This window comes from Castor canadensis, chromosome 10 (assembly GCF_047511655.1).
Source record: "Castor canadensis chromosome 10, mCasCan1.hap1v2, whole genome shotgun sequence".
In the NCBI taxonomy this organism is placed as follows: Eukaryota; Metazoa; Chordata; class Mammalia; order Rodentia; family Castoridae; genus Castor; species Castor canadensis.
In genome coordinates this window covers 86,258,450-86,285,414 of record NC_133395.1, presented here as the reverse complement: position 1 = coordinate 86,285,414, position 26,965 = coordinate 86,258,450, and the positions used below count along the sequence as shown (strand labels likewise).

Sequence of the window (26,965 nt, the reverse complement as noted above, 5' to 3'; positions counted from 1 at the left end):
CCCGAGCTGTGCGTCCCCCGCCTTGGCCACAGCAGTGAACATTCCCAGAAGAACAAGCGCCCGAGAGCACTGAGAAATTTTCCCCCGAGAAAACTTGACCCTCGTCCTGGCAGCAGGACACCTCTGGAAGAAAGCCACCCAGCGGCCACCTGGGCGAGACCGGCTGCCCGAGCAGGCGCGCGGGGCCTCTGGCCGCTGGCCCCGGGCTGCCAGCCCCCACCCGGACTCCCAGCCGTGCCAGGAGAGCAGCGTGGAGACGCACGCCGGGGCCCTCGGCAGGCTCTTGGGGCTCCCGGAGGCGGCGGCTAGCGTCTACGGCCATACCACCCTGAACGCGCCCGATCTCGTCTGATCTCGGAAGCTAAGCAGGGTCGGGCCTGGTTAGTACTTGGATGGGAGACCGCCTGGGAATACCGGGTGCTGTAGGCTTTTGCTCCTCCCTCCCTCGCTGCTCCTTTTGTCTTCGGGGACTTCGCCACCACCCCCCCCACCACCACCACCACCCCCAGCACCACCACCACCACCACCACCACAACGACCCACCGTGACCACGACCCCGACCCCGTCCGGGCCACCCGCCAGACCCACGCACACCGAATCCTCACAGCTACGTCCCCGAATCCTCTCCCCTCCCCACACTCTCCTGGGGCGCGCGCCCGCGACACGGGTCACCAGCGAGGTTGGTCCCAGGCCACGTTGGGGACCGCTCCCCAACTGCCCTCCAGGCGGGCGGGGAGGGACGTGCGGAAGCCATGAGAAAGTGGGTCCTGCACCCCAGCGGGCCCCACAGCGGGACGCGTCACACCTGGGCTCGCCACAAGGTGGTGCACTGGGTCCAGGGCAAGACGCCAGGGGACAGAGAAGCAGGGAGCCTCAGTCGGGTGCTGCTCCACGTCGCGCTCCGTCGCTCAACCCAAGACAGGGCAGCCAGCGCGCGACCTCTACGTGGGATCCCGCCTCCCACGGCAGAGCCTGCGGTCACAGGGACAGAGGGCGCAGGCCGCCAGAGCTCCGGATGCCAGCGGCAGCTCCCCGTCCCGCTCAAAGGGAGGGAGGGCCGCCGCTGGCGCCCAGTCGCCTGTGCCACCCTCCGGGTCTCAAAGCACTCCTCAGTCAGCTCAAGGACCGGGGCCACCTGGCCTTCGGGGTCACATGGGCTTGGGCACGACGGAAGGGACCGCTTGCCCCCGTGGAACAGACATTCTCCCCGTGGACAACCTCAGGTGCCGGGACCCTCTGCTCCGCCTTGGAAAACCCACCTTCTGCAATGTATGCCCAACGCAATCAGGCCGAGCAGATTGACCCCCTCGGCCCGGCCCCAGTGTGTGATGGGGCTCTGTGCGTGAGGGCTTGCTCTTCCCCACCTACACCAGGCACGGCATCTAACACACACACACACACACACACACACCACGCAGAGACACCCAGACCACGCACGCACGCACGGGGACGCACCCTCCTCTCCCCCACCCCACACACGAGCAGCCGAAGGACAAGAGGGTATGGCTGGGGCCTGAGCTGGAACAAGCGAAGCCTTGGTTTGCGGCCCCTCGGCCAACTGCATCAGGATTTTTGTCTGGGCTCGGAGGCCAGAGGATCTCTGCCATTTGCTAGCAGGGCCAGGGATGGCAGGAGGGTGGGTACGGGGCTCAGCCAGGGCCAGTTCTGCTGGCACGATCCTGTAGCACGTGGCCGCGTAGCACGGGGCCGGGTCTGAAGGAGGCCAAGCAGGGGCACAAGACCCAGCAGCGGCACAGGGAAGAGGCCCAGGGCACCCAGGAGCAGACGAGACCCGGGAGTCGTGCGTGCTTGGCGTGGCCGCGGGCCCCGTGACGCCCGAGGACTCGAGTGCTCAGCCCCGTGTAGTGGCCGCGAAGGCCTGCCTGGGAGAAACGCCCCGGGAGGCCGGCAGGAACCCGGGATCGGAAGGGATGTGGAGGGGCCCCGGGTCGGAGGAGATGGCTTTGGCTGTGTTTGGTTTTGTTTCTTCTTCCCAAGATCCCGGGTGTGAAAGGGGCCAGAGGTGAAGTCCTGGGCTGGAAAGCCTCACGATTCAGCCCCGCAGCCCCAGGCCCTGAGTGTGGAGGAGGGCGGAGCGGGTCGGCGAAGGGCGCGGCTGCCGTTTTCCTGATGGGCTGGAGGGGCAGTGGCGCTTTCCGGACGAAGAGGACCGGAAGGGTCCCCGAGACCTCCGCTGGGAGCCACGCACCCACCCAAGGATACGGCTCCAGGAGGCGACGGAGGAGGGCGGCTGCTTGCCCTGGCCCGAGCTGTGCGTCCCCCGCCTTGGCCACAGCAGTGGACATTCCCAGAAGAACAAGCGCCCGAGAGCACTGAGAAATTTTCCCCCGAGAAAACTTGACCCTCGTCCTGGCAGCAGGACACCTCGGGAAGAAAGCCACCCAGCGGCCACCTGGGCGAGACCGGCTGCCCGAGCAGGCGCGCGGGGCCTCTGGCCGCTGGCCCCGGGCTGCCAGCCCCCACCCGGACTCCCAGCCGTGCCAGGAGAGCAGCGTGGAGACGCACGCCGGGGCCCTCGGCAGGCTCTTGGGGCTCCCGGAGGCGGCGGCTAGCGTCTACGGCCATACCACCCTGAACGCGCCCGATCTCGTCTGATCTCGGAAGCTAAGCAGGGTCCGGCCTGGTTAGTACTTGGATGGGAGACCGCCTGGGAATACCGGGTGCTGTAGGCTTTTGCTCCTCCCTCCCTCGCTGCTCCTTTTGTCTTCGGGGACTTCGCCACCACCCCCCCCACCACCACCACCACCCCCAGCACCACCACCACCACCACCACCACAACGACCCACCGTGACCACGACCCCGACCCCGTCCGGGCCACCCGCCAGACCCACGCACACCGAATCCTCACAGCTACGTCCCCGAATCCTCTCCCCTCCCCACACTCTCCTGGGGCGCGCGCCCGCGACACGGGTCACCAGCGAGGTTGGTCCCAGGCCACGTTGGGGACCGCTCCCCAACTGCCCTCCAGGCGGGCGGGGAGGGACGTGCGGAAGCCATGAGAAAGTGGGTCCTGCACCCCAGCGGGCCCCACAGCGGGACGCGCCACACCTGGGCTCGCCACAAGGTGGTGCACTGGGTCCAGGGCAAGACGCCAGGGGACAGAGAAGCAGGGAGCCTCAGTCGGGTGCTGCTCCACGTCGCGCTCCGTCGCTCAACCCAAGACAGGGCAGCCAGCGCGCGACCTCTACGTGGGATCCCGCCTCCCACGGCAGAGCCTGCGGTCACAGGGACAGAGGGCGCAGGCCGCCAGAGCTCCGGATGCCAGCGGCAGCTCCCCGTCCCGCTCAAAGGGAGGGAGGGCCGCCGCTGGCGCCCAGTCGCCTGTGCCACCCTCCGGGTCTCAAAGCACTCCTCAGTCAGCTCAAGGACCGGGGCCACCTGGCCTTCGGGGTCACATGGGCTTGGGCACGACGGAAGGGACCGCTTGCCCCCGTGGAACAGACATTCTCCCCGTGGACAACCTCAGGTGCCGGGACCCTCTGCTCCGCCTTGGAAAACCCACCTTCTGCAATGTATGCCCAACGCAATCAGGCCGAGCAGATTGACCCCCTCGGCCCGGCCCCAGTGTGTGATGGGGCTCTGTGCGTGAGGGCTTGCTCTTCCCCACCTACACCAGGCACGGCATCTAACACACACACACACACACACACACACCACGCAGAGACACCCAGACCACGCACGCACGCACGGGGACGCACCCTCCTCTCCCCCACCCCACACACGAGCAGCCGAAGGACAAGAGGGTATGGCTGGGGCCTGAGCGGGAACAAGCGAAGCCTTGGTTTGCGGCCCCTCGGCCAACTGCATCAGGATTTTTGTCTGGGCTCGGAGGCCAGAGGATCTCTGCCATTTGCTAGCAGGGCCAGGGATGGCAGGAGGGTGGGTACGGGGCTCAGCCAGGGCCAGTTCTGCTGGCACGATCCTGTAGCACGTGGCCGCGTAGCACGGGGCCGGGTCTGAAGGAGGCCAAGCAGGGGCACAAGACCCAGCAGCGGCACAGGGAAGAGGCCCAGGGCACCCAGGAGCAGACGAGACCCGGGAGTCGTGCGTGCTTGGTGTGGCCGCGGGCCCCGTGACGCCCGAGGACTCGAGTGCTCAGCCCCGTGTAGTGGCCGCGAAGGCCTGCCTGGGAGAAACGCCCCGGGAGGCCGGCAGGAACCCGGGATCGGAAGGGATGTGGAGGGGCCCCGGGTCGGAGGAGATGGCTTTGGCTATGTTTGGTTTTGTTTCTTCTTCCCAAGATCCCGGGTGTGAAAGGGGCCAGAGGTGAAGTCCTGGGCTGGAAAGCCTCACGATTCAGCCCCGCAGCCCCAGGCCCTGAGTGTGGAGGAGGGCGGAGCGGGTCGGCGAAGGGCGCGGCTGCCGTTTTCCTGATGGGCTGGAGGGGCAGTGGCGCTTTCCGGACGAAGAGGACCGGAAGGGTCCCCGAGACCTCCGCTGGGAGCCACGCACCCACCCAAGGATACGGCTCCAGGAGGCGACGGAGGAGGGCGGCTGCTTGCCCTGGCCCGAGCTGTGCGTCCCCCGCCTTGGCCACAGCAGTGGACATTCCCAGAAGAACAAGCGCCCGAGAGCACTGAGAAATTTTCCCCCGAGAAAACTTGACCCTCGTCCTGGCAGCAGGACACCTCGGGAAGAAAGCCACCCAGCGGCCACCTGGGCGAGACCGGCTGCCCGAGCAGGCGCGCGGGGCCTCTGGCCGCTGGCCCCGGGCTGCCAGCCCCCACCCGGACTCCCAGCCGTGCCAGGAGAGCAGCGTGGAGACGCACGCCGGGGCCCTCGGCAGGCTCTTGGGGCTCCCGGAGGCGGCGGCTAGCGTCTACGGCCATACCACCCTGAACGCGCCCGATCTCGTCTGATCTCGGAAGCTAAGCAGGGTCGGGCCTGGTTAGTACTTGGATGGGAGACCGCCTGGGAATACCGGGTGCTGTAGGCTTTTGCTCCTCCCTCCCTCGCTGCTCCTTTTGTCTTCGGGGACTTCGACACCACCCCCCCCACCACCACCACCACCCCCAGCACCACCACCACCACCACCACCACAACGACCCACCGTGACCACGACCCCGACCCCGTCCGGGCCACCCGCCAGACCCACGCACACCGAATCCTCACAGCTACGTCCCCGAATCCTCTCCCCTCCCCACACTCTCCTGGGGCGCGCGCCCGCGACACGGGTCACCAGCGAGGTTGGTCCCAGGCCACGTTGGGGACCGCTCCCCAACTGCCCTCCAGGCGGGCGGGGAGGGACGTGCGGAAGCCATGAGAAAGTGGGTCCTGCACCCCAGCGGGCCCCACAGCGGGACGCGCCACACCTGGGCTCGCCACAAGGTGGTGCACTGGGTCCAGGGCAAGACGCCAGGGGACAGAGAAGCAGGGAGCCTCAGTCGGGTGCTGCTCCACGTCGAGCTCCGTCGCTCAACCCAAGACAGGGCAGCCAGCGCGCGACCTCTACGTGGGATCCCGCCTCCCACGGCAGAGCCTGCGGTCACAGGGACAGAGGGCGCAGGCCGCCAGAGCTCCGGATGCCAGCGGCAGCTCCCCGTCCCGCTCAAAGGGAGGGAGGGCCGCCGCTGGCGCCCAGTCGCCTGTGCCACCCTCCGGGTCTCAAAGCACTCCTCAGTCAGCTCAAGGACCGGGGCCACCTGGCCTTCGGGGTCACATGGGCTTGGGCACGACGGAAGGGACCGCTTGCCCCCGTGGAACAGACATTCTCCCCGTGGACAACCTCAGGTGCCGGGACCCTCTGCTCCGCCTTGGAAAACCCACCTTCTGCAATGTATGCCCAACGCAATCAGGCCGAGCAGATTGACCCCCTCGGCCCGGCCCCAGTGTGTGATGGGGCTCTGTGCGTGAGGGCTTGCTCTTCCCCACCTACACCAGGCACGGCATCTAACACACACACACACACACACACACACACACACACCACACAGAGACACCCAGACCACGCACGCACGCACGGGGACGCACCCTCCGCTCCCCCACCCCACACACGAGCAGCCGAAGGACAAGAGGGTATGGCTGGGGCCTGAGCGGGAACAAGCGAAGCCTTGGTTTGCGGCCCCTCGGCCATCTGCATCAGGATTTTTGTCTGGGCTCGGAGGCCAGAGGATCTCTGCCATTTGCTAGCAGGGCCAGGGATGGCAGGAGGGTGGGTACGGGGCTCAGCGAGGGCCAGTTCTGCTGGCACGATCCTGTAGCACGTGGCCGCGTAGCACGGGGCCGGGTCTGATGGAGGCCAAGCAGGGGCACAAGACCCAGCAGCGGCACAGGGAAGAGGCCCAGGGCACCCAGGAGCAGACGAGACCCGGGAGTCGTGCGTGCTTGGCGTGGCCGCGGGCCCCGTGACGCCCGAGGACTCGAGTGCTCAGCCCCGTGTAGTGGCCGCGAAGGCCTGCCTGGGAGAAACGCCCCGGGAGGCCGGCAGGAACCCGGATCGGAAGGGATGTGGAGGGGCCCCGGGTCGGAGGAGATGTCTTTGGCTGTGTTTGGTTTTGTTTCTTCTTCCCAAGATCCCAGGTGTGAAAGGGGCCAGAGGTGAAGTCCTGGGCTGGAAAGCCTCACGATTCAGCCCCGCAGCCCCAGGCCCTGAGTGTGGAGGAAGGCGGAGCGGGTCGGCGAAGGGCGCGGCTGCCGTTTTCCTGATTTGCTGGAGGGGCAGTGTCGCTTTCCGGACGAAGAGGACCGGAAGGGTCCCCGAGACCTCCGCTGGGAGCCACGCACCCACCCAAGGATACGGCTCCAGGAGGCGACGGAGGAGGGCGGCTGCTTGCCCTGGCCCGAGCTGTGCGTCCCCCGCCTTGGCCACAGCAGTGAACATTCCCAGAAGAACAAGCGCCCGAGAGCACTGAGAAATTTTCCCCCGAGAAAACTTGACCCTCGTCCTGGCAGCAGGACACCTCTGGAAGAAAGCCACCCAGCGGCCACCTGGGCGAGACCGGCTGCCCGAGCAGGCGCGCGGGGCCTCTGGCCACTGGCCCCGGGCTGCCAGCCCCCACCCGGACTCCCAGCCGTGCCAGGAGAGCAGCGTGGAGACGCACGCCGGGGCCCTCGGCAGGCTCTTGGGGCTCCCGGAGGCGGCGGCTAGCGTCTACGGCCATACCACCCTGAACGCGCCCGATCTCGTCTGATCTCGGAAGCTAAGCAGGGTCGGGCCTGGTTAGTACTTGGATGGGAGACCGCCTGGGAATACCGGGTGCTGTAGGCTTTTGCTCCTCCCTCCCTCGCTGCTCCTTTTGTCTTCGGGGACTTCGCCACCACCCCCCCCACCACCACCACCACCCCCAGCACCACCACCACCACCACCACCACAACGACCCACCGTGACCACGACCCCGACCCCGTCCGGGCCACCCGCCAAACCCACGCACACCGAATCCTCACAGCTACGTCCCCGAATCCTCTCCCCTCCCCACACTCTCCTGGGGCGCGCGCCCGCGACACGGGTCACCAGCAAGGTTGGTCCCAGGCCACGTTGGGGACCGCTCCCCAACTGCCCTCCAGGCGGGCGGGGAGGGACGTGCGGAAGCCATGAGAAAGTGGGTCCTGCACCCCAGCGGGCCCCACAGCGGGACGCGCCACACCTGGGCTCGCCACAAGGTGGTGCACTGGGTCCAGGGCAAGACGCCAGGGGACAGAGAAGCAGGGAGCCTCAGTCGGGTGCTGCTCCACGTCGCGCTCCGTCGCTCAACCCAAGACAGGGCAGCCAGCGCGCGACCTCTACGTGGGATCCCGCCTCCCACGGCAGAGCCTGCAGTCACAGGGACAGAGGGCGCAGGCCGCCAGAGCTCCGGATGCCAGCGGCAGCTCCCCGTCCCGCTCAAAGGGAGGGAGGGCCGCCGCTGGCGCCCAGTCGCCTGTGCCACCCTCCGGGTCTCAAAGCACTCCTCAGTCAGCTCAAGGACCGGGGCCACCTGGCCTTCGGGGTCACATGGGCTTGGGCACGACGGAAGGGACCGCTTGCCCCCGTGCAACAGACATTCTCCCCGTGGACAACCTCAGGTGCCGGGACCCTCTGCTCCGCCTTGGAAAACCCACCTTCTGCAATGTATGCCCAACGCAATCAGGCCGAGCAGATTGACCCCCTCGGCCCGGCCCCAGTGTGTGATGGGGCTCTGTGCGTGAGGGCTTGCTCTTCCCCACCTACACCAGGCACGGCATCTAACACACACACACACACACACACACACCACGCAGAGACACCCAGACCACGCACGCACGCACGGGGACGCACCCTCCTCTCCCCCACCCCACACACGAGCAGCCGAAGGACAAGAGGGTATGGCTGGGGCCTGAGCGGGAACAAGCGAAGCCTTGGTTTGCGGCCCCTCGGCCAACTGCATCAGGATTTTTGTCTGGGCTCGGAGGCCAGAGGATCTCTGCCATTTGCTAGCAGGGCCAGGGATGGCAGGAGGGTGGGTACGGGGCTCAGCCAGGGCCAGTTCTGCTGGCACGATCCTGTAGCACGTGGCCGCGTAGCACGGGGCCGGGTCTGAAGGAGGCCAAGCAGGGGCACAAGACCCAGCAGCGGCACAGGGAAGAGGCCCAGGGCACCCAGGAGCAGACGAGACCCGGGAGTCGTGCGTGCTTGGTGTGGCCGCGGGCCCCGTGACGCCCGAGGACTCGAGTGCTCAGCCCCGTGTAGTGGCCGCGAAGGCCTGCCTGGGAGAAACGCCCCGGGAGGCCGGCAGGAACCCGGATCGGAAGGGATGTGGAGGGGCCCCGGGTCGGAGGAGATGTCTTTGGCTGTGTTTGGTTTTGTTTCTTCTTCCCAAGATCCCAGGTGTGAAAGGGGCCAGAGGTGAAGTCCTGGGCTGGAAAGCCTCACGATTCAGCCCCGCAGCCCCAGGCCCTGAGTGTGGAGGAAGGCGGAGCGGGTCGGCGAAGGGCGCGGCTGCCGTTTTCCTGATTTGCTGGAGGGGCAGTGTCGCTTTCCGGACGAAGAGGACCGGAAGGGTCCCCGAGACCTCCGCTGGGAGCCACGCACCCACCCAAGGATACGGCTCCAGGAGGCGATGGAGGAGGGCGGCTGCTTGCCCTGGCCCGAGCTGTGCGTCCCCCGCCTTGGCCACAGCAGTGAACATTCCCAGAAGAACAAGCGCCCGAGAGCACTGAGAAATTTTCCCCCGAGAAAACTTGACCCTCGTCCTGGCAGCAGGACACCTCTGGAAGAAAGCCACCCAGCGGCCACCTGGGCGAGACCGGCTGCCCGAGCAGGCGCGCGGGGCCTCTGGCCGCTGGCCCCGGGCTGCCAGCCCCCACCCGGACTCCCAGCCGTGCCAGGAGAGCAGCGTGGAGACGCACGCCGGGGCCCTCGGCAGGCTCTTGGGGCTCCCGGAGGCGGCGGCTAGCGTCTACGGCCATACCACCCTGAACGCGCCCGATCTCGTCTGATCTCGGAAGCTAAGCAGGGTCGGGCCTGGTTAGTACTTGGATGGGAGACCGCCTGGGAATACCGGGTGCTGTAGGCTTTTGCTCCTCCCTCCCTCGCTGCTCCTTTTGTCTTCGGGGACTTCGCCACCACCCCCCCCACCACCACCACCACCCCCAGCACCACCACCACCACCACCACCACAACGACCCACCGTGACCACGACCCCGACCCCGTCCGGGCCACCCGCCAGACCCACGCACACCGAATCCTCACAGCTACGTCCCCGAATCCTCTCCCCTCCCCACACTCTCCTGGGGCGCGCGCCCGCGACACGGGTCACCAGCGAGGTTGGTCCCAGGCCACGTTGGGGACCGCTCCCCAACTGCCCTCCAGGCGGGCGGGGAGGGACGGGCGGAAGCCATGAGAAAGTGGGTCCTGCACCCCAGCGGGCCCCACAGCGGGACGCGTCACACCTGGGCTCGCCACAAGGTGGTGCACTGGGTCCAGGGCAAGACGCCAGGGGACAGAGAAGCAGGGAGCCTCAGTCGGGTGCTGCTCCACGTCGCGCTCCGTCGCTCAACCCAAGACAGGGCAGCCAGCGCGCGACCTCTACGTGGGATCCCGCCTCCCACGGCAGAGCCTGCGGTCACAGGGACAGAGGGCGCAGGCCGCCAGAGCTCCGGATGCCAGCGGCAGCTCCCCGTCCCGCTCAAAGGGAGGGAGGGCCGCCGCTGGCGCCCAGTCGCCTGTGCCACCCTCCGGGTCTCAAAGCACTCCTCAGTCAGCTCAAGGACCGGGGCCACCTGGCCTTCGGGGTCACATGGGCTTGGGCACGACGGAAGGGACCGCTTGCCCCCGTGGAACAGACATTCTCCCCGTGGACAACCTCAGGTGCCGGGACCCTCTGCTCCGCCTTGGAAAACCCACCTTCTGCAATGTATGCCCAACGCAATCAGGCCGAGCAGATTGACCCCCTCGGCCCGGCCCCAGTGTGTGATGGGGCTCTGTGCGTGAGGGCTTGCTCTTCCCCACCTACACCAGGCACGGCATCTAACACACACACACACACACACACACACCACGCAGAGACACCCAGACCACGCACGCACGCACGGGGACGCACCCTCCTCTCCCCCACCCCACACACGAGCAGCCGAAGGACAAGAGGGTATGGCTGGGGCCTGAGCGGGAACAAGCGAAGCCTTGGTTTGCGGCCCCTCGGCCAACTGCATCAGGATTTTTGTCTGGGCTCGGAGGCCAGAGGATCTCTGCCATTTGCTAGCAGGGCCAGGGATGGCAGGAGGGTGGGTACGGGGCTCAGCCAGGGCCAGTTCTGCTGGCACGATCCTGTAGCACGTGGCCGCGTAGCACGGGGCCGGGTCTGAAGGAGGCCAAGCAGGGGCACAAGACCCAGCAGCGGCACAGGGAAGAGGCCCAGGGCACCCAGGAGCAGACGAGACCCGGGAGTCGTGCGTGCTTGGCGTGGCCGCGGGCCCCGTGACGCCCGAGGACTCGAGTGCTCAGCCCCGTGTAGTGGCCGCGAAGGCCTGCCTGGGAGAAACGCCCCGGGAGGCCGGCAGGAACCCGGGATCGGAAGGGATGTGGAGGGGCCCCGGGTCGGAGGAGATGGCTTTGGCTGTGTTTGGTTTTGTTTCTTCTTCCCAAGATCCCGGGTGTGAAAGGGGCCAGAGGTGAAGTCCTGGGCTGGAAAGCCTCACGATTCAGCCCCGCAGCCCCAGGCCCTGAGTGTGGAGGAGGGCGGAGCGGGTCGGCGAAGGGCGCGGCTGCCGTTTTCCTGATGGGCTGGAGGGGCAGTGGCGCTTTCCGGACGAAGAGGACCGGAAGGGTCCCCGAGACCTCCGCTGGGAGCCACGCACCCACCCAAGGATACGGCTCCAGGAGGCGACGGAGGAGGGCGGCTGCTTGCCCTGGCCCGAGCTGTGCGTCCCCCGCCTTGGCCACAGCAGTGGACATTCCCAGAAGAACAAGCGCCCGAGAGCACTGAGAAATTTTCCCCCGAGAAAACTTGACCCTCGTCCTGGCAGCAGGACACCTCGGGAAGAAAGCCACCCAGCGGCCACCTGGGCGAGACCGGCTGCCCGAGCAGGCGCGCGGGGCCTCTGGCCGCTGGCCCCGGGCTGCCAGCCCCCACCCGGACTCCCAGCCGTGCCAGGAGAGCAGCGTGGAGACGCACGCCGGGGCCCTCGGCAGGCTCTTGGGGCTCCCGGAGGCGGCGGCTAGCGTCTACGGCCATACCACCCTGAACGCGCCCGATCTCGTCTGATCTCGGAAGCTAAGCAGGGTCCGGTCTGGTTAGTACTTGGATGGGAGACCGCCTGGGAATACCGGGTGCTGTAGGCTTTTGCTCCTCCCTCCCTCGCTGCTCCTTTTGTCTTCGGGGACTTCGCCACCACCCCCCCCACCACCACCACCACCCCCAGCACCACCACCACCACCACCACCACAACGACCCACCGTGACCACGACCCCGACCCCGTCCGGGCCACCCGCCAGACCCACGCACACCGAATCCTCACAGCTACGTCCCCGAATCCTCTCCCCTCCCCACACTCTCCTGGGGCGCGCGCCCGCGACACGGGTCACCAGCGAGGTTGGTCCCAGGCCACGTTGGGGACCGCTCCCCAACTGCCCTCCAGGCGGGCGGGGAGGGACGTGCGGAAGCCATGAGAAAGTGGGTCCTGCACCCCAGCGGGCCCCACAGCGGGACGCGCCACACCTGGGCTCGCCACAAGGTGGTGCACTGGGTCCAGGGCAAGACGCCAGGGGACAGAGAAGCAGGGAGCCTCAGTCGGGTGCTGCTCCACGTCGCGCTCCGTCGCTCAACCCAAGACAGGGCAGCCAGCGCGCGACCTCTACGTGGGATCCCGCCTCCCACGGCAGAGCCTGCGGTCACAGGGACAGAGGGCGCAGGCCGCCAGAGCTCCGGATGCCAGCGGCAGCTCCCCGTCCCGCTCAAAGGGAGGGAGGGCCGCCGCTGGCGCCCAGTCGCCTGTGCCACCCTCCGGGTCTCAAAGCACTCCTCAGTCAGCTCAAGGACCGGGGCCACCTGGCCTTCGGGGTCACATGGGCTTGGGCACGACGGAAGGGACCGCTTGCCCCCGTGCAACAGACATTCTCCCCGTGGACAACCTCAGGTGCCGGGACCCTCTGCTCCGCCTTGGAAAACCCACCTTCTGCAATGTATGCCCAACGCAATCAGGCCGAGCAGATTGACCCCCTCGGCCCGGCCCCAGTGTGTGATGGGGCTCTGTGCGTGAGGGCTTGCTCTTCCCCACCTACACCAGGCACGGCATCTAACACACACACACACACACACACACACCACGCAGAGACACCCAGACCACGCACGCACGCACGGGGACGCACCCTCCTCTCCCCCACCCCACACACGAGCAGCCGAAGGACAAGAGGGTATGGCTGGGGCCTGAGCGGGAACAAGCGAAGCCTTGGTTTGCGGCCCCTCGGCCAACTGCATCAGGATTTTTGTCTGGGCTCGGAGGCCAGAGGATCTCTGCCATTTGCTAGCAGGGCCAGGGATGGCAGGAGGGTGGGTACGGGGCTCAGCCAGGGCCAGTTCTGCTGGCACGATCCTGTAGCACGTGGCCGCGTAGCACGGGGCCGGGTCTGAAGGAGGCCAAGCAGGGGCACAAGACCCAGCAGCGGCACAGGGAAGAGGCCCAGGGCACCCAGGAGCAGACGAGACCCGGGAGTCGTGCGTGCTTGGTGTGGCCGCGGGCCCCGTGACGCCCGAGGACTCGAGTGCTCAGCCCCGTGTAGTGGCCGCGAAGGCCTGCCTGGGAGAAACGCCCCGGGAGGCCGGCAGGAACCCGGATCGGAAGGGATGTGGAGGGGCCCCGGGTCGGAGGAGATGTCTTTGGCTGTGTTTGGTTTTGTTTCTTCTTCCCAAGATCCCAGGTGTGAAAGGGGCCAGAGGTGAAGTCCTGGGCTGGAAAGCCTCACGATTCAGCCCCGCAGCCCCAGGCCCTGAGTGTGGAGGAAGGCGGAGCGGGTCGGCGAAGGGCACGGCTGCCGTTTTCCTGATTTGCTGGAGGGGCAGTGTCGCTTTCCGGACGAAGAGGACCGGAAGGGTCCCCGAGACCTCCGCTGGGAGCCACGCACCCACCCAAGGATACGGCTCCAGGAGGCGATGGAGGAGGGCGGCTGCTTGCCCTGGCCCGAGCTGTGCGTCCCCCGCCTTGGCCACAGCAGTGAACATTCCCAGAAGAACAAGCGCCCGAGAGCACTGAGAAATTTTCCCCCGAGAAAACTTGACCCTCGTCCTGGCAGCAGGACACCTCTGGAAGAAAGCCACCCAGCGGCCACCTGGGCGAGACCGGCTGCCCGAGCAGGCGCGCGGGGCCTCTGGCCGCTGGCCCCGGGCTGCCAGCCCCCACCCGGACTCCCAGCCGTGCCAGGAGAGCAGCGTGGAGACGCACGCCGGGGCCCTCGGCAGGCTCTTGGGGCTCCCGGAGGCGGCGGCTAGCGTCTACGGCCATACCACCCTGAACGCGCCCGATCTCGTCTGATCTCGGAAGCTAAGCAGGGTCGGGCCTGGTTAGTACTTGGATGGGAGACCGCCTGGGAATACCGGGTGCTGTAGGCTTTTGCTCCTCCCTCCCTCGCTGCTCCTTTTGTCTTCGGGGACTTCGCCACCACCCCCCCCACCACCACCACCACCCCCAGCACCACCACCACCACCACCACCACAACGACCCACCGTGACCACGACCCCGACCCCGTCCGGGCCACCCGCCAGACCCACGCACACCGAATCCTCACAGCTACGTCCCCGAATCCTCTCCCCTCCCCACACTCTCCTGGGGCGCGCGCCCGCGACACGGGTCACCAGCGAGGTTGGTCCCAGGCCACGTTGGGGACCGCTCCCCAACTGCCCTCCAGGCGGGCGGGGAGGGACGTGCGGAAGCCATGAGAAAGTGGGTCCTGCACCCCAGCGGGCCCCACAGCGGGACGCGTCACACCTGGGCTCGCCACAAGGTGGTGCACTGGGTCCAGGGCAAGACGCCAGGGGACAGAGAAGCAGGGAGCCTCAGTCGGGTGCTGCTCCACGTCGCGCTCCGTCGCTCAACCCAAGACAGGGCAGCCAGCGCGCGACCTCTACGTGGGATCCCGCCTCCCACGGCAGAGCCTGCGGTCACAGGGACAGAGGGCGCAGGCCGCCAGAGCTCCGGATGCCAGCGGCAGCTCCCCGTCCCGCTCAAAGGGAGGGAGGGCCGCCGCTGGCGCCCAGTCGCCTGTGCCACCCTCCGGGTCTCAAAGCACTCCTCAGTCAGCTCAAGGACCGGGGCCACCTGGCCTTCGGGGTCACATGGGCTTGGGCACGACGGAAGGGACCGCTTGCCCCCGTGGAACAGACATTCTCCCCGTGGACAACCTCAGGTGCCGGGACCCTCTGCTCCGCCTTGGAAAACCCACCTTCTGCAATGTATGCCCAACGCAATCAGGCCGAGCAGATTGACCCCCTCGGCCCGGCCCCAGTGTGTGATGGGGCTCTGTGCGTGAGGGCTTGCTCTTCCCCACCTACACCAGGCACGGCATCTAACACACACACACACACACACACACACCACGCAGAGACACCCAGACCACGCACGCACGCACGGGGACGCACCCTCCTCTCCCCCACCCCACACACGAGCAGCCGAAGGACAAGAGGGTATGGCTGGGGCCTGAGCGGGAACAAGCGAAGCCTTGGTTTGCGGCCCCTCGGCCAACTGCATCAGGATTTTTGTCTGGGCTCGGAGGCCAGAGGATCTCTGCCATTTGCTAGCAGGGCCAGGGATGGCAGGAGGGTGGGTACGGGGCTCAGCCAGGGCCAGTTCTGCTGGCACGATCCTGTAGCACGTGGCCGCGTAGCACGGGGCCGGGTCTGAAGGAGGCCAAGCAGGGGCACAAGACCCAGCAGCGGCACAGGGAAGAGGCCCAGGGCACCCAGGAGCAGACGAGACCCGGGAGTCGTGCGTGCTTGGCGTGGCCGCGGGCCCCGTGACGCCCGAGGACTCGAGTGCTCAGCCCCGTGTAGTGGCCGCGAAGGCCTGCCTGGGAGAAACGCCCCGGGAGGCCGGCAGGAACCCGGGATCGGAAGGGATGTGGAGGGGCCCCGGGTCGGAGGAGATGGCTTTGGCTGTGTTTGGTTTTGTTTCTTCTTCCCAAGATCCCGGGTGTGAAAGGGGCCAGAGGTGAAGTCCTGGGCTGGAAAGCCTCACGATTCAGCCCCGCAGCCCCAGGCCCTGAGTGTGGAGGAGGGCGGAGCGGGTCGGCGAAGGGCGCGGCTGCCGTTTTCCTGATGGGCTGGAGGGGCAGTGGCGCTTTCCGGACGAAGAGGACCGGAAGGGTCCCCGAGACCTCCGCTGGGAGCCACGCACCCACCCAAGGATACGGCTCCAGGAGGCGACGGAGGAGGGCGGCTGCTTGCCCTGGCCCGAGCTGTGCGTCCCCCGCCTTGGCCACAGCAGTGGACATTCCCAGAAGAACAAGCGCCCGAGAGCACTGAGAAATTTTCCCCCGAGAAAACTTGACCCTCGTCCTGGCAGCAGGACACCTCGGGAAGAAAGCCACCCAGCGGCCACCTGGGCGAGACCGGCTGCCCGAGCAGGCGCGCGGGGCCTCTGGCCGCTGGCCCCGGGCTGCCAGCCCCCACCCGGACTCCCAGCCGTGCCAGGAGAGCAGCGTGGAGACGCACGCCGGGGCCCTCGGCAGGCTCTTGGGGCTCCCGGAGGCGGCGGCTAGCGTCTACGGCCATACCACCCTGAACGCGCCCGATCTCGTCTGATCTCGGAAGCTAAGCAGGGTCCGGCCTGGTTAGTACTTGGATGGGAGACCGCCTGGGAATACCGGGTGCTGTAGGCTTTTGCTCCTCCCTCCCTCGCTGCTCCTTTTGTCTTCGGGGACTTCGCCACCACCCCCCCCACCACCACCACCACCCCCAGCACCACCACCACCACCACCACCACAACGACCCACCGTGACCACGACCCCGACCCCGTCCGGGCCACCCGCCAGACCCACGCACACCGAATCCTCACAGCTACGTCCCCGAATCCTCTCCCCTCCCCACACTCTCCTGGGGCGCGCGCCCGCGACACGGGTCACCAGCGAGGTTGGTCCCAGGCCACGTTGGGGACCGCTCCCCAACTGCCCTCCAGGCGGGCGGGGAGGGACGTGCGGAAGCCATGAGAAAGTGGGTCCTGCACCCCAGCGGGCCCCACAGCGGGACGCGCCACACCTGGGCTCGCCACAAGGTGGTGCACTGGGTCCAGGGCAAGACGCCAGGGGACAGAGAAGCAGGGAGCCTCAGTCGGGTGCTGCTCCACGTCGCGCTCCGTCGCTCAACCCAAGACAGGGCAGCCAGCGCGCGACCTCTACGTGGGATCCCGCCTCCCACGGCAGAGCCTGCGGTCACAGGGACAGAGGGCGCAGGCCGCCAGAGCTCCGGATGCCAGCGGCAGCTCCCCGTCCCGCTCAAAGGGAGGGAGGGCCGCCGCTGGCGCCCAGTCGCCTGTGCCACCCTCCGGGTCTCAAAGCACTCCTCAGTCAGCTCAAGGACCGGGGCCACCTGGCCTTCGGGGTCACATGGGCTTGGGCACGACGGAAGGGACCGCTTGCCCCCGTGGAACAGACATTCTCCCCGTGGACAACCTCAGGTGCCGGGACCCTCTGCTCCGCCTTGGAAAACCCACCTTCTGCAATGTATGCCCAACGCAATCAGGCCGAGCAGATTGACCCCCTCGGCCCGGCCCCAGTGTGTGATGGGGCTCTGTGCGTGAGGGCTTGCTCTTCCCCACCTACACCAGGCACGGCATCTAACACACACACACACACACACACACACCACGCAGAGACACCCAGACCACGCACGCACGCACGGGGACGCACCCTCCTCTCCCCCACCCCACACACGAGCAGCCGAAGGACAAGAGGGTATGGCTGGGGCCTGAGCGGGAACAAGCGAAGCCTTGGTTTGCGGCCCCTCGGCCAACTGCATCAGGATTTTTGTCTGGGCTCGGAGGCCAGAGGATCTCTGCCATTTGCTAGCAGGGCCAGGGATGGCAGGAGGGTGGGTACGGGGCTCAGCCAGGGCCAGTTCTGCTGGCACGATCCTGTAGCACGTGGCCGCGTAGCATGGGGCCGGGTCTGAAGGAGGCCAAGCAGGGGCACAAGACCCAGCAGCGGCACAGGGAAGAGGCCCAGGGCACCCAGGAGCAGACGAGACCCGGGAGTCGTGCGTGCTTGGTGTGGCCGCGGGCCCCGTGACGCCCGAGGACTCGAGTGCTCAGCCCCGTGTAGTGGCCGCGAAGGCCTGCCTGGGAGAAACGCCCCGGGAGGCCGGCAGGAACCCGGGATCGGAAGGGATGTGGAGGGGCCCCGGGTCGGAGGAGATGGCTTTGGCTATGTTTGGTTTTGTTTCTTCTTCCCAAGATCCCGGGTGTGAAAGGGGCCAGAGGTGAAGTCCTGGGCTGGAAAGCCTCACGATTCAGCCCCGCAGCCCCAGGCCCTGAGTGTGGAGGAGGGCGGAGCGGGTCGGCGAAGGGCGCGGCTGCCGTTTTCCTGATGGGCTGGAGGGGCAGTGGCGCTTTCCGGACGAAGAGGACCGGAAGGGTCCCCGAGACCTCCGCTGGGAGCCACGCACCCACCCAAGGATACGGCTCCAGGAGGCGACGGAGGAGGGCGGCTGCTTGCCCTGGCCCGAGCTGTGCGTCCCCCGCCTTGGCCACAGCAGTGGACATTCCCAGAAGAACAAGCGCCCGAGAGCACTGAGAAATTTTCCCCCGAGAAAACTTGACCCTCGTCCTGGCAGCAGGACACCTCGGGAAGAAAGCCACCCAGCGGCCACCTGGGCGAGACCGGCTGCCCGAGCAGGCGCGCGGGGCCTCTGGCCGCTGGCCCCGGGCTGCCAGCCCCCACCCGGACTCCCAGCCGTGCCAGGAGAGCAGCGTGGAGACGCACGCCGGGGCCCTCGGCAGGCTCTTGGGGCTCCCGGAGGCGGCGGCTAGCGTCTACGGCCATACCACCCTGAACGCGCCCGATCTCGTCTGATCTCGGAAGCTAAGCAGGGTCGGGCCTGGTTAGTACTTGGATGGGAGACCGCCTGGGAATACCGGGTGCTGTAGGCTTTTGCTCCTCCCTCCCTCGCTGCTCCTTTTGTCTTCGGGGACTTCGCCACCACCCCCCCCACCACCACCACCACCCCCAGCACCACCACCACCACCACCACCACAACGACCCACCGTGACCACGACCCCGACCCCGTCCGGGCCACCCGCCAGACCCACGCACACCGAATCCTCACAGCTACGTCCCCGAATCCTCTCCCCTCCCCACACTCTCCTGGGGCGCGCGCCCGCGACACGGGTCACCAGCGAGGTTGGTCCCAGGCCACGTTGGGGACCGCTCCCCAACTGCCCTCCAGGCGGGCGGGGAGGGACGTGCGGAAGCCATGAGAAAGTGGGTCCTGCACCCCAGCGGGCCCCACAGCGGGACGCGCCACACCTGGGCTCGCCACAAGGTGGTGCACTGGGTCCAGGGCAAGACGCCAGGGGACAGAGAAGCAGGGAGCCTCAGTCGGGTGCTGCTCCACGTCGCGCTCCGTCGCTCAACCCAAGACAGGGCAGCCAGCGCGCGACCTCTACGTGGGATCCCGCCTCCCACGGCAGAGCCTGCGGTCACAGGGACAGAGGGCGCAGGCCGCCAGAGCTCCGGATGCCAGCGGCAGCTCCCCGTCCCGCTCAAAGGGAGGGAGGGCCGCCGCTGGCGCCCAGTCGCCTGTGCCACCCTCCGGGTCTCAAAGCACTCCTCAGTCAGCTCAAGGACCGGGGCCACCTGGCCTTCGGGGTCACATGGGCTTGGGCACGACGGAAGGGACCGCTTGCCCCCGTGGAACAGACATTCTCCCCGTGGACAACCTCAGGTGCCGGGACCCTCTGCTCCGCCTTGGAAAACCCACCTTCTGCAATGTATGCCCAACGCAATCAGGCCGAGCAGATTGACCCCCTCGGCCCGGCCCCAGTGTGTGATGGGGCTCTGTGCGTGAGGGCTTGCTCTTCCCCACCTACACCAGGCACGGCATCTAACACACACACACACACACACACCACGCAGAGACACCCAGACCACGCACGCACGCACGGGGACGCACCCTCCTCTCCCCCACCCCACACACGAGCAGCCGAAGGACAAGAGGGTATGGCTGGGGCCTGAGCGGGAACAAGCGAAGCCTTGGTTTGCGGCCCCTCGGCCAACTGCATCAGGATTTTTGTCTGGGCTCGGAGGCCAGAGGATCTCTGCCATTTGCTAGCAGGGCCAGGGATGGCAGGAGGGTGGGTACGGGGCTCAGCCAGGGCCAGTTCTGCTGGCACGATCCTGTAGCACGTGTCCGCGTAGCACGAGGCCGGGTCTGAAGGAGGCCAAGCAGGGGCACAAGACCCAGCAGCGGCACAGGGAAGAGGCCCAGGGCACCCAGGAGCAGACGAGACCCGGGAGTCGTGCGTGCTTGGCGTGGCCGCGGGCCCCGTGACGCCCGAGGACTCGAGTGCTCAGCCCCGTGTAGTGGCCGCGAAGGCCTGCCTGGGAGAAACGCCCCGGGAGGCCGGCAGGAACCCGGGATCGGAAGGGATGTGGAGGGGCCCCGGGTCGGAGGAGATGGCTTTGGCTGTGTTTGGTTTTGTTTCTTCTTCCCAAGATCCCGGGTGTGAAAGGGGCCAGAGGTGAAGTCCTGGGCTGGAAAGCCTCACGATTCAGCCCCGCAGCCCCAGGCCCTGAGTGTGGAGGAGGGCGGAGCGGGTCGGCGAAGGGCGCGGCTGCCGTTTTCCTGATGGGCTGGAGGGGCAGTGGCGCTTTCCGGACGAAGAGGACCGGAAGGGTCCCCGAGACCTCCGCTGGGAGCCACGCACCCACCCAAGGATACGGCTCCAGGAGGCGACGGAGGAGGGCGGCTGCTTGCCCTGGCCCGAGCTGTGCGTCCCCCGCATTGGCCACAGCAGTGGACATTCCCAGAAGAACAAGCGCCCGAGAGCACTGAGAAATTTTCCCCCGAGAAAACTTGACCCTCGTCCTGGCAGCAGGACACCTCGGGAAGAAAGCCACCCAGCGGCCACCTGGGCGAGACCGGCTGCCCGAGCAGGCGCGCGGGGCCTCTGGCCGCTGGCCCCGGGCTGCCAGCCCCCACCCGGACTCCCAGCCGTGCCAGGAGAGCAGCGTGGAGACGCACGCCGGGGCCCTCGGCAGGCTCTTGGGGCTCCCGGAGGCGGCGGCTAGCGTCTACGGCCATACCACCCTGAACGCGCCCGATCTCGTCTGATCTCGGAAGCTAAGCAGGGTCGGGCCTGGTTAGTACTTGGATGGGAGACCGCCTGGGAATACCGGGTGCTGTAGGCTTTTGCTCCTCCCTCCCTCGCTGCTCCTTTTGTCTTCGGGGACTTCGCCACCACCCCCCCCACCACCACCACCACCCCCAGCACCACCACCACCACCACCACCACAACGACCCACCGTGACCACGACCCCGACCCCGTCCGGGCCACCCGCCAGACCCACGCACACCGAATCCTCACAGCTACGTCCCCGAATCCTCTCCCCTCCCCACACTCTCCTGGGGCGCTCGCCCGCGACACGGGTCACCAGCGAGTTTGGTCCCAGGCCACGTTGGGGACCGCTCCCCAACTGCCCTCCAGGCGGGCGGGGAGGGACGTGCGGAAGCCATGAGAAAGTGGGTCCTGCACCCCAGCGGGCCCCACAGCGGGACGCGCCACACCTGGGCTCGCCACAAGGTGGTGCACTGGGTCCAGGGCAAGACGCCAGGGGACAGAGAAGCAGGGAGCCTCAGTCGGGTGCTGCTCCACGTCGCGCTCCGTCGCTCAACCCAAGACAGGGCAGCCAGCGCGCGACCTCTACGTGGGATCCCGCCTCCCACGGCAGAGCCTGCGGTCACAGGGACAGAGGGCGCAGGCCGCCAGAGCTCCGGATGCCAGCGGTAGCTCCCCGTCCCGCTCAAAGGGAGGGAGGGCCGCTGCTGGCGCCCAGTCGCCTGTGCCACCCTCCGGGTCTCAAAGCACTCCTCAGTCAGCTCAAGGACCGGGGCCACCTGGCCTTCGGGGTCACATGGGCTTGGGCACGACGGAAGGGACCGCTTGCCCCCGTGGAACAGACATTCTCCCCGTGGACAACCTCAGGTGCCGGGACCCTCTGCTCCGCCTTGGAAAACCCACCTTCTGCAATGTATGCCCAACGCAATCAGGCCGAGCAGATTGACCCCCTCGGCCCGGCCCCTGTGCGTGAGGGCTTGCTCTTCCCCACCTACACCAGGCACGGCATCTAACACACACACACACACACACCACGCAGAGACACCCAGACCACGCACGCACGCACGGGGACGCACCCTCCTCTCCCCCACCCCACACACGAGCAGCCGAAGGACAAGAGGATATGGCTGGGGCCTGAGCGGGAACAAGCGAAGCCTTGGTTTGCGGCCCCTCGGCCAACTGCATCAGGATTTTTGTCTGGGCTCGGAGGCCAGAGGATCTCTGCCATTTGCTAGCAGGGCCAGGGATGGCAGGAGGGTGGGTACGGGGCTCAGCCAGGGCCAGTTCTGCTGGCACGATCCTGTAGCACGTGGCCGCGTAGCACGGGGCCGGGTCTGAAGGAGGCCAAGCAGGGGCACAAGACCCAGCAGCGGCACAGGGAAGAGGCCCAGGGCACCCAGGAGCAGACGAGACCCGGGAGTCGTGCGTGCTTGGCGTGGCCGCGGGCCCCGTGACGCCCGAGGACTCGAGTGCTCAGCCCCGTGTAGTGGCCGCGAAGGCCTGCCTGGGAGAAACGCCCCGGGAGGCCGGCAGGAACCCGGGATCGGAAGGGATGTGGAGGGGCCCCGGGTCGGAGGAGATGGCTTTGGCTGTGTTTGGTTTTGTTTCTTCTTCCCAAGATCCCGGGTGTGAAAGGGGCCAGAGGTGAAGTCCTGGGCTGGAAAGCCTCACGATTCAGCCCCGCAGCCCCAGGCCCTGAGTGTGGAGGAGGGCGGAGCGGGTCGGCGAAGGGCGCGGCTGCCGTTTTCCTGATGGGCTGGAGGGGCAGTGGCGCTTTCCGGACGAAGAGGACCGGAAGGGTCCCCGAGACCTCCGCTGGGAGCCACGCACCCACCCAAGGATACGGCTCCAGGAGGCGACGGAGGAGGGCGGCTGCTTGCCCTGGCCCGAGCTGTGCGTCCCCCGCCTTGGCCACAGCAGTGGACATTCCCAGAAGAACAAGCGCCCGAGAGCACTGAGAAATTTTCCCCCGAGAAAACTTGACCCTCGTCCTGGCAGCAGGACACCTCGGGAAGAAAGCCACCCAGCGGCCACCTGGGCGAGACCGGCTGCCCGAGCAGGCGCGCGGGGCCTCTGGCCGCTGGCCCCGGGCTGCCAGCCCCCACCCGGACTCCCAGCCGTGCCAGGAGAGCAGCGTGGAGACGCACGCCGGGGCCCTCGGCAGGCTCTTGGGGCTCCCGGAGGCGGCGGCTAGCGTCTACGGCCATACCACCCTGAACGCGCCCGATCTCGTCTGATCTCGGAAGCTAAGCAGGGTCGGGCCTGGTTAGTACTTGGATGGGAGACCGCCTGGGAATACCGGGTGCTGTAGGCTTTTGCTCCTCCCTCCCTCGCTGCTCCTTTTGTCTTCGGGGACTTCGCCACCACCCCCCCCACCACCACCACCACCCCCAGCACCACCACCACCACCACCACCACAACGACCCACCGTGACCACGACCCCGACCCCGTCCGGGCCACCCGCCAGACCCACGCACACCGAATCCTCACAGCTACGTCCCCGAATCCTCTCCCCTCCCCACACTCTCCTGGGGCGCTCGCCCGCGACACGGGTCACCAGCGAGGTTGGTCCCAGGCCACGTTGGGGACCGCTCCCCAACTGCCCTCCAGGCGGGCGGGGAGGGACGTGCGGAAGCCATGAGAAAGTGGGTCCTGCACCCCAGCGGGCCCCACAGCGGGACGCGCCACACCTGGGCTCGCCACAAGGTGGTGCACTGGGTCCAGGGCAAGACGCCAGGGGACAGAGAAGCAGGGAGCCTCAGTCGGGTGCTGCTCCACGTCGCGCTCCGTCGCTCAACCCAAGACAGGGCAGCCAGCGCGCGACCTCTACGTGGGATCCCGCCTCCCACGGCAGAGCCTGCGGTCACAGGGACAGAGGGCGCAGGCCGCCAGAGCTCCGGATGCCAGCGGCAGCTCCCCGTCCCGCTCAAAGGGAGGGAGGGCCGCCGCTGGCGCCCAGTCGCCTGTGCCACCCTCCGGGTCTCAAAGCACTCCTCAGTCAGCTCAAGGACCGGGGCCACCTGGCCTTCGGGGTCACATGGGCTTGGGCACGACGGAAGGGACCGCTTGCCCCCGTGGAACAGACATTCTCCCCGTGGACAACCTCAGGTGCCGGGACCCTCTGCTCCGCCTTGGAAAACCCACCTTCTGCAATGTATGCCCAACGCAATCAGGCCGAGCAGATTGACCCCCTCGGCCCGGCCCCAGTGTGTGATGGGGCTCTGTGCGTGAGGGCTTGCTCTTCCCCACCTACACCAGGCACGGCATCTAACACACACACACACACACACACACACACCACGCAGAGACACCCAGACCACGCACGCACGCACGGGGACGCACCCTCCTCTCCCCCACCCCACACACGAGCAGCCGAAGGACAAGAGGGTATGGCTGGGGCCTGAGCGGGAACAAGCGAAGCCTTGGTTTGCGGCCCCTCGGCCAACTGCATCAGGATTTTTGTCTGGGCTCGGAGGCCAGAGGATCTCTGCCATTTGCTAGCAGGGCCAGGGATGGCAGGAGGGTGGGTACGGGGCTCAGCCAGGGCCAGTTCTGCTGGCACGATCCTGTAGCACGTGTCCGCGTAGCACGGGGCCGGGTCTGAAGGAGGCCAAGCAGGGGCACAAGACCCAGCAGCGGCACAGGGAAGAGGCCCAGGGCACCCTGGAGCAGACGAGACCCGGGAGTCGTGCGTGCTTGGCGTGGCCGCGGGCCCCGTGACGCCCGAGGACTCGAGTGCTCAGCCCCGTTTAGTGGCCGCGAAGGCCTGCCTGGGAGAAACGCCCCGGGAGGCCGGCAGGAACCCGGGATCGGAAGGGATGTGGAGGGGCCCCGGGTCGGAGGAGATGGCTTTGGCTGTGTTTGGTTTTGTTTCTTCTTCCCAAGATCCCGGGTGTGAAAGGGGCCAGAGGTGAAGTCCTGGGCTGGAAAGCCTCACGATTCAGCCCCGCAGCCCCAGGCCCTGAGTGTGGAGGAGGGCGGAGCGGGTCGGCGAAGGGCGCGGCTGCCGTTTTCCTGATGGGCTGGAGGGGCAGTGGCGCTTTCCGGACAAAGAGGACCGGAAGGGTCCCCGAGACCTCCGCTGGGAGCCACGCACCCACCCAAGGATACGGCTCCAGGAGGCGACGGAGGAGGGCGGCTGCTTGCCCTGGCCCGAGCTGTGCGTCCCCCGCCTTGGCCACAGCAGTGGACATTCCCAGAAGAACAAGCGCCCGAGAGCACTGAGAAATTTTCCCCCGAGAAAACTTGACCCTCGTCCTGGCAGCAGGACACCTCGGGAAGAAAGCCACCCAGCGGCCACCTGGGCGAGACCGGCTGCCCGAGCAGGCGCGCGGGGCCTCTGGCCGCTGGCCCCGGGCTGCCAGCCCCCACCCGGACTCCCAGCCGTGCCAGGAGAGCAGCGTGGAGACGCACGCCGGGGCCCTCGGCAGGCTCTTGGGGCTCCCGGAGGCGGCAGCTAGCGTCTACGGCCATACCACCCTGAACGCGCCCGATCTCGTCTGATCTCGGAAGCTAAGCAGGGTCGGGCTTGGTTAGTACTTGGATGGGAGACCGCCTGGGAATACCGGGTGCTGTAGGCTTTTGCTCCTCCCTCCCTCGCTGCTCCTTTTGTCTTCGGGGACTTCGCCACCACCCCCCCACACCACCACCACCCCCAGCACCACCACCACCACCACCACAACGACCCACCGTGACCACGACCCCGACCCCGTCCGGGCCACCCGCCAGACCCACGCACACCGAATCCTCACAGCTACGTCCCCGAATCCTCTCCCCTCCCCACACTCTCCTGGGGCGCGCGCCCGCGACACGGGTCACCAGCGAGGTTGGTCCCAGGCCACGTTGGGGACCGCTCCCCAACTGCCCTCCAGGCGGGCGGGGAGGGACGTGCGGAAGCCATGAGAAAGTGGGTCCTGCACCCCAGCGGGCCCCACAGCGGGACGCGTCACACCTGGGCTCGCCACAAGGTGGTGCACTGGGTCCAGGGCAAGACGCCAGGGGACAGAGAAGCAGGGAGCCTCAGTCGGGTGCTGCTCCACGTCGCGCTCCGTCGCTCAACCCAAGACAGGGCAGCCAGCGCGCGACCTCTACGTGGGATCCCGCCTCCCACGGCAGAGCCTGCGGTCACAGGGACAGAGGGCGCAGGCCGCCAGAGCTCCGGATGCCAGCGGCAGCTCCCCATCCCGCTCAAAGGGAGGGAGGTCCGCCGCTGGCGCCCAGTCGCCTGTGCCACCCTCCGGGTCTCAAAGCACTCCTCAGTCAGCTCAAGGACCGGGGCCACCTGGCCTTCGGGGTCACATGGGCTTGGGCACGACGGAAGGGACCGCTTGCCCCCGTGGAACAGACATTCTCCCCGTGGACAACCTCAGGTGCCGGGACCCTCTGCTCCGCCTTGGAAAACCCACCTTCTGCAATGTATGCCCAACGCAATCAGGCCGAGCAGATTGACCCCCTCGGCCCGGCCCCAGTGTGTGATGGGGCTCTGTGCGTGAGGGCTTGCTCTTCCCCACCTACACCAGGCACGGCATCTAACACACACACACACACACACACACACACACCACACAGAGACACCCAGACCACGCACGCACGCACGGGGACGCACCCTCCTCTCCCCCACCCCACACACGAGCAGCCGAAGGACAAGAGGGTATGGCTGGGGCCTGAGCGGGAACAAGCGAAGCCTTGGTTTGCGGCCCCTCGGCCATCTGCATCAGGATCTTTGTCTGGGCTCGGAGGCCAGAGGATCTCTGCCATTTGCTAGCAGGGCCAGGGATGGCAGGAGGGTGGGTACGGGGCTCAGCCAGGGAGAGTTCTGCTGGCACGATCCTGTAGCACGTGGCCGCGTAGCACGGGGCCGGGTCTGATGGAGGCCAAGCAGGGGCACAAGACCCAGCAGCGGCACAGGGAAGAGGCCCAGGGCACCCAGGAGCAGACGAGACCCGGGAGTCGTGCGTGCTTGGCGTGGCCGCGGGCCCCGTGACGCCCGAGGACTCGAGTGCTCAGCCCCGTGTAGTGGCCGCGAAGGCCTGCCTGGGAGAAACGCCCCGGGAGGCCGGCAGGAACCCGGGATCGGAAGGGATGTGGAGGGGCCCCGGGTCGGAGGAGATGGCTTTGGCTGTGTTTGGTTTTGTTTCTTCTTCCCAAGATCCCGGGTGTGAAAGGGGCCAGAGGTGAAGTCCTGGGCTGGAAAGCCTCACGATTCAGCCCCGCAGCCCCAGGCCCTGAGTGT

The 26,965-nt window shown here is 67.6% G+C and overlaps 12 non-coding genes across 12 annotated transcripts; all 12 read left to right on the top strand.

Moving 5' to 3' along the window:
* The first annotated feature begins 310 nt into the window (after positions 1-310).
* LOC141412765 (5S ribosomal RNA) lies at positions 311-429 on the top strand. The gene has a single exon (XR_012437607.1). It is a non-coding gene; the product is annotated as a 5S ribosomal RNA (ribosomal RNA).
* Positions 430-2,574: 2,145 nt separating this feature from the next.
* Positions 2,575-2,693, top strand: LOC141412837 (5S ribosomal RNA). Its single transcript, XR_012437679.1, has one exon. It is a non-coding gene; the product is annotated as a 5S ribosomal RNA (ribosomal RNA).
* Positions 2,694-4,838: 2,145 nt separating this feature from the next.
* Positions 4,839-4,957, top strand: LOC141412754 (5S ribosomal RNA). The gene has a single exon (XR_012437596.1). It is a non-coding gene; the product is annotated as a 5S ribosomal RNA (ribosomal RNA).
* A 2,152-nt stretch (positions 4,958-7,109) lies between these two features.
* LOC141412743 (5S ribosomal RNA) lies at positions 7,110-7,228 on the top strand. Its single transcript, XR_012437585.1, has one exon. It is a non-coding gene; the product is annotated as a 5S ribosomal RNA (ribosomal RNA).
* A 2,144-nt stretch (positions 7,229-9,372) lies between these two features.
* On the top strand, positions 9,373-9,491 carry LOC141412732 (5S ribosomal RNA). Its single transcript, XR_012437574.1, has one exon. It is a non-coding gene; the product is annotated as a 5S ribosomal RNA (ribosomal RNA).
* A 2,145-nt stretch (positions 9,492-11,636) lies between these two features.
* Positions 11,637-11,755, top strand: LOC141412991 (5S ribosomal RNA). Its single transcript, XR_012437833.1, has one exon. It is a non-coding gene; the product is annotated as a 5S ribosomal RNA (ribosomal RNA).
* A 2,144-nt stretch (positions 11,756-13,899) lies between these two features.
* On the top strand, positions 13,900-14,018 carry LOC141412720 (5S ribosomal RNA). Its single transcript, XR_012437562.1, has one exon. It is a non-coding gene; the product is annotated as a 5S ribosomal RNA (ribosomal RNA).
* Positions 14,019-16,163: 2,145 nt separating this feature from the next.
* LOC141412836 (5S ribosomal RNA) lies at positions 16,164-16,282 on the top strand. Its single transcript, XR_012437678.1, has one exon. It is a non-coding gene; the product is annotated as a 5S ribosomal RNA (ribosomal RNA).
* Positions 16,283-18,427: 2,145 nt separating this feature from the next.
* Positions 18,428-18,546, top strand: LOC141412709 (5S ribosomal RNA). The gene has a single exon (XR_012437551.1). It is a non-coding gene; the product is annotated as a 5S ribosomal RNA (ribosomal RNA).
* A 2,141-nt stretch (positions 18,547-20,687) lies between these two features.
* Positions 20,688-20,806, top strand: LOC141412698 (5S ribosomal RNA). The gene has a single exon (XR_012437540.1). It is a non-coding gene; the product is annotated as a 5S ribosomal RNA (ribosomal RNA).
* A 2,122-nt stretch (positions 20,807-22,928) lies between these two features.
* Positions 22,929-23,047, top strand: LOC141412687 (5S ribosomal RNA). The gene has a single exon (XR_012437529.1). It is a non-coding gene; the product is annotated as a 5S ribosomal RNA (ribosomal RNA).
* A 2,147-nt stretch (positions 23,048-25,194) lies between these two features.
* Positions 25,195-25,313, top strand: LOC141412549 (5S ribosomal RNA). Its single transcript, XR_012437391.1, has one exon. It is a non-coding gene; the product is annotated as a 5S ribosomal RNA (ribosomal RNA).
* The last annotated feature ends 1,652 nt before the right edge of the window (positions 25,314-26,965 follow it).